Source organism: Physeter macrocephalus, chromosome 21, assembly GCF_002837175.3.
Source record: "Physeter macrocephalus isolate SW-GA chromosome 21, ASM283717v5, whole genome shotgun sequence".
Classification (NCBI taxonomy): Eukaryota; Metazoa; Chordata; class Mammalia; order Artiodactyla; family Physeteridae; genus Physeter; species Physeter macrocephalus.
In genome coordinates this window covers 17606043-17626264 of record NC_041234.1, presented here as the reverse complement: position 1 = coordinate 17626264, position 20222 = coordinate 17606043, and the positions used below count along the sequence as shown (strand labels likewise).

Below are 20222 nucleotides of genomic sequence, written 5' to 3'. Positions count from 1 at the left end.
TTAAAAATACTGATGGACATTTGAACAAATGAGGTTAAAAAGCTATTAAAAATCTGTATCTTAGATGTATTTTAATTAGATATAGGAAGATAAGGCAGGATATGCTAACACACAGAATGAATCATGCTTTGATTTTGTGTTTTTTCCCCATCCCTAAGAACAAAATCTTAAGTGGAACTGCCATTTAGTAGTAGCATATATTTTTCAGACAAAATAATGCAATATCTCCAATTCACTCTCTTGTCATTTCCCTATTTTTTCATCCCTTCTAATATTAGCCCATGTTTACATTAAAACCAGTGAGGAAATTGTGTCCAAGATGTCTACAGAACTTCTTAGGAAAAGGAACAGAAACTGTCATTTTTAATTAAACCAGATTAGTTTGTAAAAATCATAATTATGGATAGCTATAATTTTATGTCATATGTAACTAAATTAACACATAAGAGTCCTCTGAAATCTTCCCCTAAATGACAGTAAGTTATCTATTTAATCAATTTTTATTCTTGGCAACATTAAAATTATAGATTTTTTTTCTCTATCAAGGCTATGTTCTTTTTTTTTTTTTAAAGAATAAAGATTTTCATTTGTTTCGTTTTCATTTGAACCTCTAGGGTGCACAATAAGTTGCTGGCTTACATCACTTGCTCTCACTCCTATATGCTTATATCTGAAAAGTGAGCATTGGTATGTGGAGTAAGCTGATTAAACCCCAGCGACATAAATGAACTAGGGAAGAACTTCAGAGTCTCCCTCCTAATTCTCACCAACTAGCCACAGATAAATGCTCCCTCCCTTAGTTCTCCTGGGGGAAAAGATACCTATTATCTCTTGTCTTTTGTTAGGGAACGTTATTCCCACATTCCTGCTTTCCCATGTTTGCTTTTCCCCATCTTATTCCTTTCACATGCTTTTTACCCTTTACACCTACACTAAAGTACTACTGGACTGTTCGTTGATTCATAGTGGGATTTGATTTAATAAGAGTTCAGAGGTCATACGTAGAAGAGTAGAATAGCATGATATTAAAGCCAAGGTAACACTGAGGTTTCAGTACACACTGCTTTAAAACAGCAATAACACACGTAGTGAGCATTTACAGTCTGCCTCTTACCAAACTGAGACAAACCTATTTGCAACATGATGTTGCAGAAGTAACTCTGAACTAGGAATTTGGGGATCTGGTAGGCCTCTGTTCTACTTTGATTCTACTGTTCAATTAAGTAATTTTAAAAAAAATTATTTAATTTTGGCTGTGTTAGGTCTTTGTTGCTGCACTCAGGCTTCCTCTAGTTGCGGCGAGCCGGGGCTACTCTTCGTTGCGGTGCGTGGGCTTCACATTGTGGTGACTTCTCTTGTTGTGGAGCACGGGCTCTAGGCGCGCGGGCTTCAATAGTTGTGTCACGTGGGCTCTAGAGCGCAGGCTCAGTAGTTGTGGTGCACGGGCTTAGTTGCTCCGCGGCATGTGGGATCTTCCCGGACCAGGGCTCGAACTGTGTCCCCTGCATTGGCAGGCGGATTCTTAACCACTGCACCACCAGGAAAGTACTAAGTAATTTTTTTAAAGCCAACATCAGAACCATGCCATTATCAACTCTAAATGAGGTTATGGTGTACATAAGAATGAAACATAAACTTTGGGAGCCTGGGTACAATGGATTTGGGCAAAGGGAATGGAAAGAGATAGACAAGATAAGTTGTCGTGTGAGGCTTCTTGAAAAGAGAATGGGCAGTGCCAGCATGGTAAAGGCACAGCCTACAGCATCAGGTAATAGTGGAAGAGTATGCAGATCAAGTTCTAAAGTTCTGCTTTAAAACTTTTAATTTAATTTAATTAATTAATTTATTTATTTATTTTGTGGTATGCAGGCCTCTCACTGTGGTGGCCTCTCCCGTTGTGGAGCACAGGCTCTGGACGCGCAGGCTCAGTGGCCATGGCCCACGGGCCCAGCCGTCTCCGCGGCATGTGGGATCTTCCCGGACCGGGGCACGAACCCTTGTCCCCTGAATTGGCAGGCGGATTCTCAACCACTGCGCCACTAGGGAAGCCCCCCAATTTTTTTTTTATTTTAAAAGGAGTTCAGGAAAAGATGAAATATTGTCTTGTCGAGGTAATTTAAAGGGCTTGCCTTTTTGGAAGCAAGGCAGGAGTCTAGATTAGTATTTCTGAAAGTGAGATTTGTGTTGTAGGGGGAAAGAAACTTGGACGTTTTATATTAATTGTTTGACTTTAAAAATTATTTTTATATCATTAATAAGGTTTGTAATATATAACTTAAGCACATATATATTCATATTATACATATTTTGAGGGGGTTACTCAAAAATCTTTTACTACGAAGAGTACATATTTAAAGAAAACAAACTACTTGTCATATGATCTTCAGAGTTCTTTCAGGCAGTATGATTTAAAGAAAGGTCAATTCTCAAAACTTCTGGTAACTATAGAGTGGAGTCAGAAAAGTATGAATGTATTTCACCTATCATTTTTTATATTCTCATTCTGAGGAAAAAAAAAAGCTCACTACGAAGGGACTGAGGAAATATCATCTGTTTTGTGCAAAATAAACTCTGTGTGGTGGATTCTGTGATGTTGCCCAGGTTCCCCTTCATAGAGTAGGCCTTCCCCAACCTGACAGAAGTGCTGCTGGTAGACAGCCTTCAGCTGCCAGCCCGTGCAGGGGTTGCCTCAGCTGCAGAGAAGTACCTTGCGTCAGGCCCCTTTCTTGTGTTGACCTCATTCAGAAACTGATGTATGATGGAATATAAAGGCCCTTTCATCTCAAACAAAGTTCAGACTACTCTGTAGAAGCCATTCTAGCTCTAGAACTTCCTTTAGGGTTGGCAGGAATTGCTGCTGGGCTTGCTAGTGTAGTCGATTTCTCTCCAATCCTGATTCTTTGCTCTTCGCTCTATAGGCGTTGAACCCAGGGGCACTCCTTAATAAACACCCTGCATTCTCTTTCAGAGCTGGTTTCCCAGTGAACCTGACCAGTGATAATAATAAAAAAAAAAAGTAAATAAATTAGCCATGTATTCCAGAATGAAGTAATTTTAGGTCTGAGACAAAACATAGGAAGTAGAGTTTACTAAGAATTTAATCTTGTACTTTGTACTAGACCAGTCTATTGGTATGCTTTGCTATCAGATGCATCATTATTATAACACGGATGAAATGGTAAACTTGGATGGTATAATTCTGTACTGCAACGGTTATTACCATTTATTGTCCTCATTGACCTAGGGTTGACCCTTGCCCTCAAAAAGTATTTTCTTATTGAATGTTTCCTAGATTGGGAGGTTTCTGGTCATCAAGAGGTCTTGTATTCAAGATCCACATCGCTCTCTATAGGGGCTTATTAAACTCCCTTCTTTTCAGTTGTTTCCCATCCTACCTCTCAAAGCATTGGTTTGTTTCTTTATGCACCACTATCTGTAAATTTTTTTAAATAGTAAAAGATCTGCATTTTAATTAGGTATAATCTACTTTTAAAGTCGGTTGAAAAATTTTCTCAGATGAAACATCTGTAATATCCAAAGGTGTCTGGCCTAGGGCAGAAAAAGTGGGAGTGTACATCTGTATTATTGCAATCATCAGAAAATGAAGTCCTATTAAAAACATGTTCATAATGTGCTCTACTCTCTAGGAAGCAAAAGTTTATACCTTGGAAAACTACTAGCATTTCTTATAGGCAATAAAAGTTTCATGACAGCTTAGATCGCGATATTAAGTATATGCTCAGACATCTTAAAAATGTTATTACTGATTAATCTCTAGTTATAAATAACTTTCAGTGGCCCTGCTCGCCTACATAAAGGTGGTAATTTACGGTTTGTGTTGTTTCTGACAAATATGGCCCTCTGCCTTTTATCTAAAAGTGAAGTTACTCTTTCAGGCCATGTAGTTTCACAATAATAAATATTTAGACAGGATGAAGCAAATTCCTCGAAGTAGAAATATCACTGTAAGAAATGGCCTCATCTTTAAATGTTAATCCTAATTGCTAAATATAGTATGATGTAAAACATTAGCATATTTCTTAAATCATATCAAATAAATTGACATTAAAAGGTAACATAATCCAACTCTTTACCAAATGACATATTTTTCATTAGTTAGACAAAAATTGTCAGTTAAAATAAGACAAAATAATACAACCACAAAGTGATGAATTTGATATGTGAAACAATAAACAATTATGACTAGAGTGGGAACAAAAATCAAGAATATACAAAGAATTACCAAGCTTTGCTTCATTAAAAAATACTTAAGATAAATTATATTTGATTGCACATGACTTTTCAATATCTGGCTGACCTTGCAGAGTACAAAAGGTTATAGATGCAAAAAAGCTTTCTGAAGTCTTTTTTTATAATGATACATTAGAAAACAGGTGAATATAGTTCAATTTTTTTTGTCCATGCAATAAAATATAATGCAATCATAAGAACAATGGATATATCTTCTAAATTCATTGACAGAATTGGTGATTAATCAACATGTGTAATATTTCTGTGTGTGTAGAGTGTAACATCAAGTATGCATGTGGGAGAGAGTCAAAATGTGGACAATCTTCAGGTAGTGAGGTTATAAGTGCTGCATTACTATTTTCTCCTCTGGTCTGTGTATAGTTTCAGTGTTCAAAGAAATACAGATTATTTCTCTACTATTAAGAAATTTTAAAAATTTATGCTTCAAATGTAACCTCCTTTCTTCTCAAGTCATGTGTTTTGTAATGGAGGTGAAGCCATGTTAAACGCTAAACCCCATGAGTGGAGGTCCACCTTTAGGGTTGGCCTTAAATTCTAATGAGGTAAAGAAGATACCCACACATTCTCCAACAAGTCACAAAGGATTCTCAGTAGTGTTTCCATGTGGAAATTTTTTTCACAGTATTTCTCGAGAAATTTGTTTTTTTGAGTCTCAAATCACAAGAAAAATCATTCAGGAGATTTGGAACACAGGGAAAATGTGTTATAATCCGTCTAAGGGAATTAAAGCTGAAAATGAATATTAAAAAGGTTACACATTTGAAAGATGTGTAACCAAGTGGAAATTAAGCAAGAACAGGAAATACAGACTCTCCAAGTCAAAGGTATGGTTTACATTTCCAGGAACCAGGTTCAGAACATTGATAGAAGCATGGTCAAGATCTAAACAGTCAGTCTTTCTTTCAGCTATTGCCATGGTATAAGGTGTGTGTGTGTGTGTGTGTGTGTATGTATGTATGTATGTATGTATGTATGTGTATCTGCCTGCTGCTAACAAGACATTCTTGCAAATAAAATATTAAAAGTTTATATGCATAGTATAGTTCATAGAAATGCTATGAGTCATGTTCCAAGAAATAATGAGTTTGGGAACAAATAAGTTCTCAAATTGGCAATTTCAATGCATGATTCTGTGTAGTGATGATGATGTTAACCTAGCGAGGAAGTCTGAATATTAGCTCTTAAAATACTACCCAGTACTGTTCACTGGCATTTTCCAATGGTTTAACATTCAGTCGGCTCTGTTTCTTTGTAAAGTGAGTATTTTTATTAATCATGTTTTATATATTCCTACTGAGTAAAGAGAATGTAGAGCATTGGAAGTATATGTTAGGAGTAATTTAGGATTTTAGGAGTTGATGAACATTCCAGGGAACTCTGATTTCTTGTTGTCAGATCCCAAAGATTAATAAATATTGGGAATTTGTAAACTCTCAACTAACTCTCAGCAGAAATGGTGTGGTGGATATAGAGGGAGCAAGGTGGTCATTGCCAGACCCTGTGACATCTTTTCACACATAAACCACGTAGCCTATGACTCCTGCTTTCAGTTAATACTGTTCAGTCTTTGGTATGTAAGATTGTTAAACATTACATCATTTATTTTAAGATGGAACTTGATGCATGAGTTTTGATATCTAGTTTGCTCAGGTTCTTAAACCTCTGGGCTTATATATCTTTTGGGAGTAGAGTGATTGTTTATAAGGTGTTCTGATTCAATAACTTATACGTCCTTTACACTAATACCTGCTTTGGGGTTTTATTAAAATAACGTGTGAAGTTAAAATTAGTAGTCCAGGTTTAGGTTGAGTGCTGGAGAGAGCAGATAATGAGTTGTAATTTTTGGGAGCAAAAAAATGTTTCCATGATTATCTAAAATTGTTCACTAAAGCTGGCAAAAGGCAAGTCTTTGGACTTTGAGACTTTATAGCAGTAAAATGGGAAAATTTCTAATTCGAGCTTAGCTTTAAAAATAGTGGGAAAATAAAGTTTGCGTGTCTACCATCCCTGTAAGATTCAGAAACTTTGTATCAGAAATGCATTTTGACAGTTTATAAAGGAAGTCAAAACAGCACATGTATAGCTGCGAAATGTCAACTCCTAGTTCTGTTCTATTTTAATATGTGGTCCATGTTGTCTAGAGGAAAGCAATGTAATTAATCACAGGGTAAATTTTAGAGTTTCTTATGTGGACAAAATTGTCCCATCACCACCACCTAATATACCCTGTAGCCTTTCCCTTTCTTACTCCTTTCTTGTTAGCATAGGTTTTAGTGTTGTGTATGTGTTTTGGGGATCCACACAGCGTGGTGATTAACTTGGACTCATTCTCCCTCATTCATTGAATTTCATCCTTTCACGGGAAATAAAAACCTTCAACTTAAACTCTTTTATTTGGAATTGCATCTCTTTTCCTGCTGCTAGTATATCTCCATTTAGGGTTCTCAGTATAGTTATGGTGATCATAATTACTGTGTCTCGCTGTTAACAAAAATGAGGTGATTTTGAGTACATCATATAGATGGCTGCTAATTTTGTTTGAACGTGAACCTACCTCTCTTTAGGAAATGAATTACATTAAACATTCATTTAAATATTACTCATATTCATAGCAGCCTTATCTATAATAGCTAAAACATGGCAGCAACCCAATTGGTCATTGATGAATGGATAAGCAAAATTTAGTAAGTGCATATAATGGAATATTATTCAGCCTTAAAAAGGAAATTCTGACTCATGCTACAACATGGATGAACCTTGAGGGCATTATGTGAAGTGAAATAAGCCAGTCACAAAAAGATAAATACTGTATTGTTCCAATTACATGACGTACCTAGAGTGGTTAAGATCATAGAGACAGGAAGTAGAATGGTGAATTTCCAGGGGCTGGGGGGGAGGAGGGAATGGAGAGTTATTTAATGGGTATAGAGTTTCACTTTTGCAAGATGAAAAGAGTTACGGAGATGGATGGTGGTGATGGTTGTGCAATATGAATGTACTTAATACCACTGAATTGTACACTTAACCTTTTTAAGTTAGTAAATTTAATGTGTATTTTAACACAATAAAAATCTAAAAAATTATGAATATAACACAATAAAACATTATTTTTTCACCTGTCTAAAACGTTGCCCTTTAAATACAAAAGTGATTGAACTCAAGGTGCTTTTTCAAGTAGCTATCCATTTTCAATTGCTAACCATCAGTACTGAAAACTGCAAAAACCTGTAATTAATCTGGTGATGAAGCAGTTTAAAAGTTTTTTGTAGCCCCATGAAGATCGAGTTTAATGCTTTTAGAATAAGAATTATCTATTCTTTATGTCAGACCAAGTGTACGCTTCTCATTTTTGTGATAATGTGAATGTTTAGAAATCACAGTAGTACTTGTCTCCTCTGAATTGGAGCCATGTTGTAGGGTAGCTTCATTTGATTTGTTAAACTCGGATTTATCCTTCGAGGTAGCACAGCAGCTTTTGCAGGTATAGAAATGGTCTTTGTATTTAAATGTGCTACCTGGAACACACTCCCATCTGTTTTCTGTACTTTACACAAAGCATTAGTTCATTTCCAGGGGTTCAAAAATTCTAAAGGTTAAATTCACACAGGCAGAAGCCCAGTGGGATTAGAATTCCTATTTTAGAAAACGCGTGTCCTTTTGCACTGTGAACATGACTTGCTATCGTCTACGTTATCTGGCTGCAGAGCCATTACACTGGCACTTCTTTTCAGTATAAACTTGTTCCCTTCTTCATCCTGATGTGATAGCACAAAAAGATGAGCAAGTCCCAGGACTAAGAATGAAGACATCTGGATCTTATGATAAGGGAACTACTTGAATCTAGGAGTTCTGTGTATCTTTTTTTGTTTTTTTCTTCAGGTCCCTTTACACTTTCTAGAGTTGCTGAAATCTTCACTATTAAAAGTGACTTGTTATTTGCGAAACTGTCTGTGAGCCTGCTTTATAGCTACAGATAGGGTAATTACATTTCCCAAATGTTCAGGGATAAATTCAATTTTAAATGTTCATTCCTACTGGCAGACTGTGCATCTAGATAGGTTTTCTGGAGCTGAACAGTTCTATTTAAACTTTATTTTGATAAAGTCAGATCTTTCACGTATCTGAAAGCCTGCCACTTGTGTTTCTGTACAACTAAATATCAGTATAAAGAACGGTTTCATTTTAATTTTTGTAAGCTCGTTACTTTAAAGAGAAAACTTTAGAGGAAAAGCTTTCTATTGCTGAGGAAATTGTGTCCCTCTTAAGAGGAAATTTCCTGAGATGCCTTGGTCAGAGAATAGTGGCTTAAGAAGTACTCAATAAATGCAATTTACTGTAGGCAATTGTTTTCATGCCACCTTGGCTAAGTCTAAGTAAATTTTCATCTGCAGAGTAAAGCTCCATGAGCTAACGGTGGCTCATTGCTTCTCACACTGATGATGAATTGATATCGGTGGTCATGTGTGCTAGGCATATGTTGGAAAAAAAATCAAATAGTTTTGGACCTATTGAGGAGAAAGGCAAATGGAATTTTCTTAAACTGATAAAAAACAAAATTAAATATATGAACTCATAATTATTGAGAAATGAGAATTTTATACTCAGTTGTTTGGAGAAAATGTGTACATATTTAGACTTCAAAAATAAGTAAAAATGCAAAACAGTTAAAACAGGCCAGATTTTCTCACTAAAGAAAATAGTTGGTATAATTTATATGTGTTTGCTATCAGTTTTGTCACCAGGTAAGAAGTGAAGGAAAGGGACTGAGGTAAAAATACTGCCTTGGTCATAGGCCATTAAGAGTTATTTTGTTTTAGGAAGGATTAACTACAAAATTCTGAATTATATTGTAGCAGTTCTATGGAATCATGAAGTTGGAAATGTTAAATTTATCTTAATTTTCAGGTAATATTTTAGGAGGACCACTTTTTAAAAAAGTTGATGCTTATTCTTTTATTTTGTAAGGTAGCATAGAAGTTAGTGGCCATAACTTGAAAAAGAGAAGAAAGGGATTCGATTTATCATTCTCCCTCTATGGTTGTAACTTTTATTCCTAGTGTCCTGAAATGTCATGATTTTCTGCCTTGGACTGGCACTTTCTATTCATTGTACTGGGCCCTTTGAGTCCCTTTCATTCTACAAACTTATGCTCTTGGTAAACTTGAGGCAATTTTGTTATATTCTTCATATTGATATATTCCCTGCCCTGCATTTTCCGCCTTCATTCTGAAATTTCATTGTCGGATATTTATACCTGCACATACTTAGTAATTTTTTTCTTTACTATTTTCCATCTGTCTTTTTATGCTACACCTTGAGTGGTCTTACTTTTGCTATCATGTATATAATATACAAGAAGTATTTTAACTTTCTCAACATTGTTTTTTATAGTCTCATGTTTTTTCTGTTATGCAATATCTTGTATCTCTCAACTTCTGTTAGAATTTTAAAGCATTCGTCAATTTTTACATTGTCTTCTTTACTACAAGTAGGGTTTTTACTGTTTGATTTTTTAAGATTTGATTTTTCTTTCAAATTGGGGCTCTCCTCAAACACCTGGTTTTCTTTGGCTGCCAATTTAGGCTTAAGACAGAGACTAAAATGTTAATTCACATCTTTTTACACGTGGGCAGGTCTTCTCAACAGGTCTGCTTTACTGTAGAATGATTGGGTGCAGTCCCAGCTATTTCCTCAGGAGGTCCCCAAATGTCTGTATGTTGAGGTCTTTTCTTTTGGGACATCTGTTTACCCAGAGGGAAATCTGGTTTCCTGCTTGAGGGGTAGGGGTGGTGGATATAAATCTGGTTACCAGAGTTCCTGCCATCAAGCAGGAAAGGAGACGGGTGGTTTCAACATTCGGTATCTTTTTTTTTTTTTTTAATAACAAGTTAAGCCATCTTTATTCATAGGATGATTGTGTGGAAAATCCTACAAAACCTACAAAATAGGTACTAGGACTAATTAGTGGGTTTAGCAAGTTTGCAGAATTTAAGAGAAGTAAACAAAAACCTATTGCATTTCTACACACTAGCAAAGAACAATCAGAAATTAAAACCATTTCCAGTTAAAATAGCATCAAAAAATTAAATACTTAGGGATAAATACAGTTAGTTGATGGTGGTGTTGGGTTCAAGTATGTCCTTATTGATTTTTTCTGCCTGCTGGATCTGTCCATTTCTGAGAAGGGTATTGAAATCTACAACTGCGACTGTGGAATCATCTGTTTCTCCTTGAAATTCTGTCAGTTTTGCCTCACATATTTTGATGCTCTGTTGTTAGGTGCCTAAACACTCAGGATCATTATGTAGTTTTGGAGAATTGACCCCTTTATCATTATGTAATGTCTCTCTTTCCCTTGATAAGTTTCCTTACTTTGAAGTCTGCTCTGTCTGAAATGAATACAGCTACTCCTGCTTCCTTCCATCCTGCATGCAGGCTTTCTCTAGTTGCAGCGAGCGGGGCTACTCTTCGTTGCGGTGCACAGCCTTCTCACTGTGGTGGCTTCTCTTGTTGTGGAGCATGGCCTCTAGGCACACAGGCTTCAGTAGTTGTGGCACGTGGGCTCAGTAGTTGTGGCGCACAGGCTCAGTAGTTGTGACGTGTGGGCTTAGTTGCTCTGCGAAATGTGGACATCTTCCCGGACCAGCGATCGAACCCATGTCTCCTGCATTGGCAGGCGGATTCTTAACCCCTGAGCCACCAGGGAAGCCCATGCTTTCTTTTGATTAGTATGAACGTGGTATATCTTTCTCTGTTTCACAACGGATCATTTTCCCTCCCCCTGCTGGAATCACAAGAGGATTTTTTCTCTGATATTTACTCTGAGAACCTGGTGGAGCACCTAGTGGTAAATCTTACAATATTGTGGGGAGCCCCCTATGATTGGGTCCCCCTTCAGTTTTCATCTCTCAGACTTGAGCCTCCAGCCATTCATCAATTACAGTTCAGGTTTCCGACCCCAGAACTAGTACCCACAGATAGTTGCTCCAGTAAGGCCTGACTCCCTATGTTCACGTATCTCTCCAATTTGGGGGGTAGTAGTTTGCCCTGTGACCTCAATTCTCTTACAGACCAAGGTAGAGTTGTTGATTTTGTTTGTTTAGCCTTTTTCCTTGTTTGGATGGTATGGCGTCTTCCAAGCTTCTTACATGCTGGATGGGAAACCAGAAGTTGGTTAATTTTTTAAGCACTACTTTTCTCTCATTTTATTTGTCATTGAGGTAACATTGGTTTGTAACATGTTTCATGTGTACAATATTAGATTGTACTAGGTTGTATTAGGTTACATGGCCAATGTCCAGACACTTTCCTGTGTTTGTACATAGGAATATAACTTGAACATTTGACCAGGAGGTATCAAGGTGCTACCTCCCAAAACACGGGAAGCATCTATCCAAAGTTAGATGTTTGTATCTGTATCATTAAAATAAGTCACAAATATCAGGAAGCTCTTTACCTTCATTAAAAAAAAGTGTAAGTCAGTTATGCACCACTATTTCCTTATTGCAGAATCTAACTATGACTATATGTTTATCATTACCAGTGAGATTTACACTACGTTTTTATGTTTTTAAGATGTTAATTAGTGTTCTTTTACTTCCACTCAAAGATCTCTCTTTAGTATTTCTTGTAAGTCAGGTTTGGTGGTAATTAACTCCTTCTGCTTTTGTTTGAGAAAGTCTTTATCCTGCCTTAATTTCTGAAGGACAGCTTCACTGGGTATAAAATTCTTTGTTGACAGTTGTTTTCTATCAATATTTTAAATATGTCATCTCATTGTCTCCTGGCCTGCAAAGTTTCTGTTAAGAAATCTGATGATAGTTTTATGTGGGATCCCTTGTATGTAACCTCTTTTCTCTTGCTGCTCTTAGAATTCTTCATCTTTGACTTTTCTTAACTTTGCATTTTATATTGGAATATAGTTGATTAACAGTGTTGTGTCATTTTCAGGTGTACCGCAAAGTGATTCAGTTATATATATACATGTATCTATTCTTTTTCAGATTCTTTTCCCCTTTAGGTTGTTACATAATATTGAGCAGAGTTCCCTGTGCTATACAGTATGTCCTTGTTGGTTATCCGTTTTAAATATAGCAGTGTGTACATGTCAATCCCAGACTCCATATGTCTTTGGCTTTTGACCATTTAGTATGTCTTGGTCTAGCGTTATTCAGGTTCAGTCTATTTAGGATCTTTTGAGCCTCATTGATCTGGATGTCCATTTTTTCCCCCTGGTTTAGGAAGTTTTCAGCCATTATTGCTTTAAATATACTTTTGTTCCCTTTCTCTTTTCCTTCTGGAATTGTTTCTTTACATTGTGTGTCATAATTCCCATAGGCTTTCTTTGCTCTTTTTTATTCTTTTTTATTTTTGCTCTTCTGACTGCATAATTTCTAATGTCCTGTCCTCCAGATCACTGATTCTTTCTTCTGCATGGCTGAGTCTGATTTTGAAATTCTCTATTATTCTTCAGTTATTGTACTTTTCACTTCTAGGATTTCTGGGTTTTTGTTTTTGTGTTTTGTTTGTTTTTTTTGATGGTAGCTATTTCCTTTCACTTGCCTGTGTTTTCTTGTAGTTCACTGAACTTCCTTAAGAGGATTATTCTGAGTTTTTTTGTCTGACAGTTCACAGATCTCCATTTCTTTACGATAAGTTTTTGGAACTTTATTACTTCTGTTTGGTGTCATATTTACCCGATTTTTCATGATCCTTTGATTCCTTACATTGGTATTTTTACATCTGAGTTAATCGGGCTTCTCTTCCAGACTTTGCAGGTTTGCTTTGGCTGAAACAGATCTTCACCAGTCAGCTCAGTCAACTCAGTTCTGGGTGTGTCTGCTGGTAATGTTCTTGGGCATGTGGGGCCTGCAATTATGGTCTGTTTTGAGGCATGAGAAGTATTCACGCTCTGAGAATGGGGATGGGGGTGTGTGTCACTCGTTGAGAGCAGTTGTATTGGAGTGCTGGCTCAGTTCCCTACTCAAGTAAGGCTGTAGGATGAGCTCCATTTTTGCTTGGATTCTCTGGTCATGCTTACTAGACGGTAGGGACTGGATATTTTATTCACTAGTAGATGGGGCTATGAGTTAGCTTCCTTCCCCAGACAGGGCAGCAGGACTGGAACCAGGGCCTGTAAAGCTTGTTGTTTGGGGACCTGAATCAGGCCAGAGTACACTGAATTCTCTGGTCAAGTGAGGCCACTGGTTTTATTCGACAGAATGGGAAAGCCATAGGTCATGCTCTCTCTCTTTTTTTTTCCTAACATCTTTATTGGAGTATAATTGCTTTACAATGTTCTGTTAGTTTCTGCTGTATAACAAAGTGAATCAGCTATATGTATACATATATCCCCATATCCTCTCCCCCTTGCGTCTCCCTCCCACCCTACCTATCCCACCCCTCTAGGTGGTCACAAACCACCAAGCTGATCTCCCTGTGCGATGCAGCTGCTTTCCACCAGCTATCTATTTTACATTTGGTTGTGTATATATGCCCATGCCACTCTCTCACTTTGTCCCAGCTTACCCTTCCCCATCCCCGTGTCCTGAAGTACATTCTCTAGTAGGTCTGTGTCTTTATTCGCGTCTTACCTCTAGGTTCTTCATGACCTTTTATTTTTTTCTTAGATTCCATATATATGTGTTAGCATACGGTATTTGTTGTTCTCTTTCTGGCTTACTTCACTCTGTATGACAGACACTAGGTCCATCCACCTCACTACAAATAACTCAATTTCATTTATTTTTATGGCTGAGTAATATTCCATTGTATATAAGTGCCACATCTCTATCCATTCACCTGTTGATGGACACTTAGGTTGCTTCCATGTCCTGGCTATTGTAAATAGAGCTGCAATGAACATTTTGGTACATATATATGGAATCTAAGAAAAAAAATGTTTGTTGGCTCTTTAGTTCTTCTGGGCCCTTGTTAAATTGGAGTATAATTGCTTTACAATGTTCTGTTAGTTTCTGCTGTATAACAAAGTGAATCAGCTATATGTATACATATATCCCCATATCCTCTCCCCCTTGCGTCTCCCTCCCACCCTACCTATCCCACCCCTCTAGGTGGTCACAAACCACCAAGCTGATCTCCCTGTGCGATGCAGCTGCTTTCCACCAGCTATCTATTTTACATTTGGTTGTGTATATATGCCCATGCCACTCTCTCACTTTGTCCCAGCTTACCCTTCCCCATCCCCGTGTCCTGCTCCTTCATCTGCTGTGTGTTTCTCTGTCTTCTCATTTTGCTTAACTTACTGTGTTTGGGGTCTCCTTTTCACAGGCTGCAGGTTCGTAGTTCCCGTTGTTTTTGGTGTCTGCCTCCAGTGGCTAAGGTTGGTTCAGTGGGTTGTGTAGGCTTCCTGGTGCAGGGGACTAGTGCCTGTGGTCTGGTGGATGAGACTGGATCTTGTCTTTCTAGTGGGCAGGTCCACGTCTGGTGGTGTGTGTTGGTGCCACTCTCTCACTTTGTCCCAGCTTACCCTTCCCCATCCCCGTGTCCTGAAGTACATTCTCTAGTAGGTCTGTGTCTTTATTCGCGTCTTACCTCTAGTGTCCAGCACTGCAGCTTGCTGGTCGTTGAGTGGAGCTGGGTCTTAGCGTTGAGACAGATCTCTGGCAGAGCTCTCGCCTATTGATAGTATGTGGGGCTGGGGGGTCTCTGGTGGTCCAATGTCCTGAACTCAGCTCTCCCACCTCAGAGGCTCCGGCCTGGTGTCAGGCCGGAGCACCAAGACCCTGTCAGCCACACAGCTCAGATGAAAAGAGAAAAAAAGAAAGCAAAAAATAATAATAAATAAAAAATTTTTAAATTATTAAAATAAAAAAGGTAATAATAAAAAAAGGAAGAGAGCAAGCAAACCAATAAACAAATCCACCCCTGATAACAAGTGCTGAAAACTATTCTAAGATAAACATAAAAATCAGAAACAAGTCAGTCGCAGACAGCAAACCCCAAGTCTACAGTTGCTCCCAAAGTCCACTGCCTCAATTTTGGGATGATTCATTGTCTACTCAGGTATTCCACAGATGCAGGGTACATCAAGTTGATTGTGGAGATTTAATCCGCTGGTCCTGAGGCTGCACAGAGAGACTTCCCTTTCTCTTCTTTGTTCGCACAGCTCCTGGGGTTCAGCTTTGGATTTGGCCCCACCTCTGCGTGTAGGTCGCCCTCAGGCCTCTGTTCCCGCCCAGACAGTGCGGGGTTAAAGCAGTGGCTGAGTAGGGGGCTCTAGCTCACTCATGCTTGGGGGAGGGAGGGGTTTGGTAGATATAGTTGGAATGTGGGGCGAGCCTGCTGCTGCAGAGGCCAGCCTGACATTGTCACAGCCTGAGGCGTGCCATGTGTTCTCCCGGGGAAGTTGTCCCTGGATCATGGGACCCTGGCAGTGGTGGGCCGCACAGGCTCCCGTGGGCGTGTGGATAGTGACTTTTGCTTGTACACAGGATTTTTGGTGGCGGCAGCAGCAGCGTTAGCATTTCATGCTCGTCTCTGGGGTCCGCGCTGATAGCCGTGGCTCGCGCCCATCTCTGGTGCTCGTTTAGGCGGTGCTCTGAATCCCCTCTCCTCGTGCACCCCAAAACAATGGTCTCTTGCCTCTTAGGCAGGTACAGACTTTTTCCCGGACTCCCTCCCGGCTAGCTGTGACGCACTAGCCCCCTTCAGGCTGTGTTCACGCCGCCAACCCCAGTCTTCTCCCTGGGATCCTACCGAAGCCTGAGCCTCAGCTCCCAGCCCCCGCCCGCCTCGGTGGGTGAGCAGACAAGCCTCTCGGGCTGGTGAGTGCTGGTCGGCACCGATCCTCTGTGCGGGAATCTCTCGCTTTGCCCTCCGCACCCCTGTTGCTGCGCTCTCCTCCGCGGCCCCGAGGCTTCCCCCCTCCGCCACCCGCAATCTCTGCCCGCGAAGGGGCTTCCTAGTGTGTGGAAACCTTTCCTCCTTCACAGCTCCCTCCCACTGGTGCAGGTCCCGTCCCTATTCGGCTTCCCCCCTCCGCCACCCGCAATCTCTGCCCGCGAAGGGGCTTCCTAGTGTGTGGAAACCTTTCCTCCTTCACAGCTCCCTCCCACTGGTGCAGGTCCCGTCCCTATTCTTTTGTCTGTGTTTTTTCTATTTTCTTTTGCCCTACCCAGGTACATGGGGAGTTTCTTGCCTTTTGGGAAGTCTGAGGTCTTCTGCCAGCATTCAGTAGGTGTTCTGCAGGAGTTTTTCCACATGTAGATGTGTTTTTGACGTATTTGTGGGGAGGATGGTGATCTCCACGTGTTACTCCTCCGCCATCTTGAAGGTCCCGAGTGCTCTCTTTTCAATTGCTACTGTATATAGGGCTGTTGTATGAGCTGTGCAGCTTCCTGTGTGCTCTGGTTAAGTGGGCTGAAGGAAGTACTCAGTGTTTAGTAGGGCTACAGATGAGATTCCCTGCCCAGGCACAGTGCGAGAGGCAGCTCTGAAGCCAGTAAAACTCTTTGTTGTCTTAAGCTGAACAGCAACCCAAGTTCCCTGGCCAAACAGGGCCCCTGCCTTTTTTCTACATACTATAAGCTCTGGCTCAAGTGCTGCTGGGCTGTACATCTTCCAGAACTTCTCTCCAGCCCATTTAGTTAGATGGGGCTGGAAGACACTGCACAGTGGGTGGGGCTATGTCTCAGCTCCCTTGCCTGTGTGGGTGAAGAGGGGCCACTCCAGGCACTTCGTTTCCCAAACAAGGACCTCCAGTTAGGAGGGCCTGGGAGCTTCTCTCGGTCTTGGCTTTGAATTAGTCCCCCTGTCTGCACAGCACTGGAATGCTCCATGCCTAGTAGTGACTTTTCTGTGGGGGTGATTCGCTCTGCCTGCCTGCCTCTTGGCTCAAGTGCTGCTGTGCCACACTGCTTCCAGCAGTTGTTGCCAGCCCTCTGGTCAGATGAGGCTGGAAGACACTCTCCACACCAGGTGGGCTGTGATGAGCTCCTTGCATGGGCATGGGGAAATCAGGCTCTAGGGCTGGCAGAATTCCTTGTTTGAGGATCTGAATTAGGCAGATCTGCAACCTGCAGAGTTCTGTGGTCACAGAGTGCCACTTGGTTCTCAGATGAACAAAGCCATTTGTTGGGGTTACTACTTCGGCTTTGTAGATAGGAACTTAGTGTGGTTGTTGAAAGCCCCTCTCCCCTTCTCCATCACTGTTGGAGAATCCTGTGGATTCCCCTGCAATTCTCAAGGTACAAGATCATTGTTAGGGTCTTCTGCAAAGCGACCCACAATGCTGGGGGCAGCTGGTTAACTCCCCTGGGTTCCCTTTTCCCACTTGATGAACTCCACATGGTGCTGCACTGGCCTGGGGGAGGGGCAATGCAGTCAACCAGGAACAGCTTCTCTTACTATCTAATGCAGTCTCTCTGGGTCTCTGAGTTACAGCCTCACCTCCCCCACCCTTGTGACTGGAACCAAAGTCAGGAACCACCTATATTGCCATCTTTGTGACATCAGTATTCCAGGAAGCTCTTTAAATGACACTTTGCCCCTGATGCATATCAAATAGACCCACCATTTGATAGACCATTTGATAACCTTCATTCCCTTCTTACAAATAGCTTTCACATTGTCCTCATAATAATTTGTTAGGTACTTTTCACAGCACTTGACCAATATTATCTTATGTAATCCTCATAACTTATATGATGGTAATAACATTTTTATTCTGAATTTGCAAGGAAATAATTGGGGCACAGAGCAAATGAATCATTTATCTAAGGTCTCACAGCTACAAGTTGTAGAGCCAGGATTCAAACTTGCTCTGTCAAAGCCTGTGCTCTTAACTATTTTCTCTCCCTATCCAAGCAGATCCTAGTTGATCGGTGAGCGTGTTTCAGCTGAACCATTGATGGGCAAGCAATCTAATCCCAGAGATGTGGGTTAAAGACTAAATCATTAAGACTTCTTGGACTAAATAACTCAAGATTCCTAGAGCTCATCAGAAGATAAAAAAGGAACTTTCTCATGACAGAGACTAAAAGTTTCTGTAGTTTGAGCTACTCCACTCTTTCTCCTGATGTTTCTCCCCTCCAGTTTCCATGTTATGATATATGGGTGACTAAATATTGTGGTGGGAAGAAGTGGAAATTGGAATGGAAATTTGAAATGCTCCAGGGAGGAGAATGTTTTGTTGTAGCTGTTTATTTAATTGTTTTGAACTATGCAAATCTTAGGAAGGTTTTTCTGCTGTCTTGTAGCTCTTCTTTATGGCTGATTGACAAGAGGCCTACAAAAATACCCAAAGTTCAGGCAAGCTAAATCTGTGTCTTGTTTGAAATTTTTTTGAACCCTCAAAATGGCACTAACTATTGAAAAGGGTGCTGGTACCAGTAGCTTGAATGAAAAGTGTAAGTCTCTTAAAATCAAATTCTGGAATATGTGGATGATCATTAGATAATTATTGCTCAGAACCAGAGAAAGTTTCAGGTAAAATTTAGAAGAGGTTCAGAATAAAACTAGCGGTGAAGTGCTTGCATATTCAGGCCATCCTGTTAAAGAATAACTGCTGACCCTCTGTGTGTTGATCATGGTTTATGAGTCATCAAGATGGAGAGTTCATTCAGCTTTTTTTTTTCTTAAATGTAGCTTCATAAATGATTTAGCATAGTTACCCAAGTATCATGTAGCTTAAAATTACATTTAATTCTCTCAGGCATTCCATGTACAATGCTGTAATACATTTTGTAGAACCAAAATGTTCACAAGTAACTCATACACGAGGGTTTTCTAATGTTTCCCTTGCTGGTCAGTGCCACTCTGTATTTCTATCATTGTCAAGTAATATCGGTAGATAACAAAACAAAAAGGTAGACCTATATTAGCTATGGTTGTGCTCTTCTGTAGATAAAAAAAAATCATATGAATTTTTCTAAAATATACAAATAATATATAGAATGGATTACTTTAATTATATTGAAATAAAAATAAATGCAAATACAGCATAGTGATTTGTTCAATTGCAGTTAGTTTTTCAAAACCTACAAGATCAAGATACAACAAATTAGTGTTCATCTACAGTCCATGTTTCCTCTTATCTGCATTCACTGTATTAGGTTTTCTGTTTTTCTTTTTTTCCAACTGTATCAATAATCACTTTATTTTTATTTTTTAACTGAAGTACATTTGACTTGCAGTAATATTAGTTTCAGGTGTTCAGCATAGTGATTCAGTATTTTTACAGATGATACTCCATTAAAGTTGATTGCAAGATAACAGCTATAATTTCCTATGCTCTACAGTATGTCCTTGTTGCTAGCTATTTTATACATAGTAGTTTGTATGTATCTCTGAATCCTATACCCCTGTCTTGCCCCTCTACTCTTCCCTTTGCTGCTGGTAATCCCTATTTTGTTCTCTATATTTGTGAATCTGTTTCTGTTTTGTGATAGTCATTCGTTTTATTTTTTTAGATTCCATATATAAGTGATGATATACAGTATTTGACTTTGATTTATTTCACTAAACATAATATTCTCTAGGTCCATCCATGTTGCTGCAAATGGCAGAATTTCATTCTTTTTTATGGCTGAGTAATGTTCCATTGTACATGTATACCACATCTTCTTAATCCATTCACCTATTCATGGACACTGGGTTGCTTCCATATCTTGGCTATTGTAAATAATGCTGCTATGAACATTGGGATATTCATTTTTTTCGTATATATACCCAGGAGTGGAATTCCTGGATCACATGGTAGTCCTATTTTTAGGTTTTTTTTGAGGAACCTTCATAATATTTTCCATAGTGGGTGCACCAATTTACATTACCACCAGCATGTATGAGGGTTCCCTTTTCTCCATGTCCTGTTCAACATTTGTTACTTGTAGACATTTTGGTAGCCATTCTGACAGGTATGAGGTGATATGTCATTGTGGTTTTGATTTGCATTTCTCTAATGATAGCGCTATTGAGCATAATTTCATGTG

General features: G+C 39.3%; 1 long non-coding RNA gene across 3 annotated transcripts in view; it reads left to right on the top strand.

Annotated features, from left to right (window-relative positions):
• The window catches only part of LOC114484724 (uncharacterized), a 237075-nt gene that overhangs the window by 10819 nt on the left and 206034 nt on the right, over positions 1–20222 (top strand). The window lies entirely within an intron of this gene.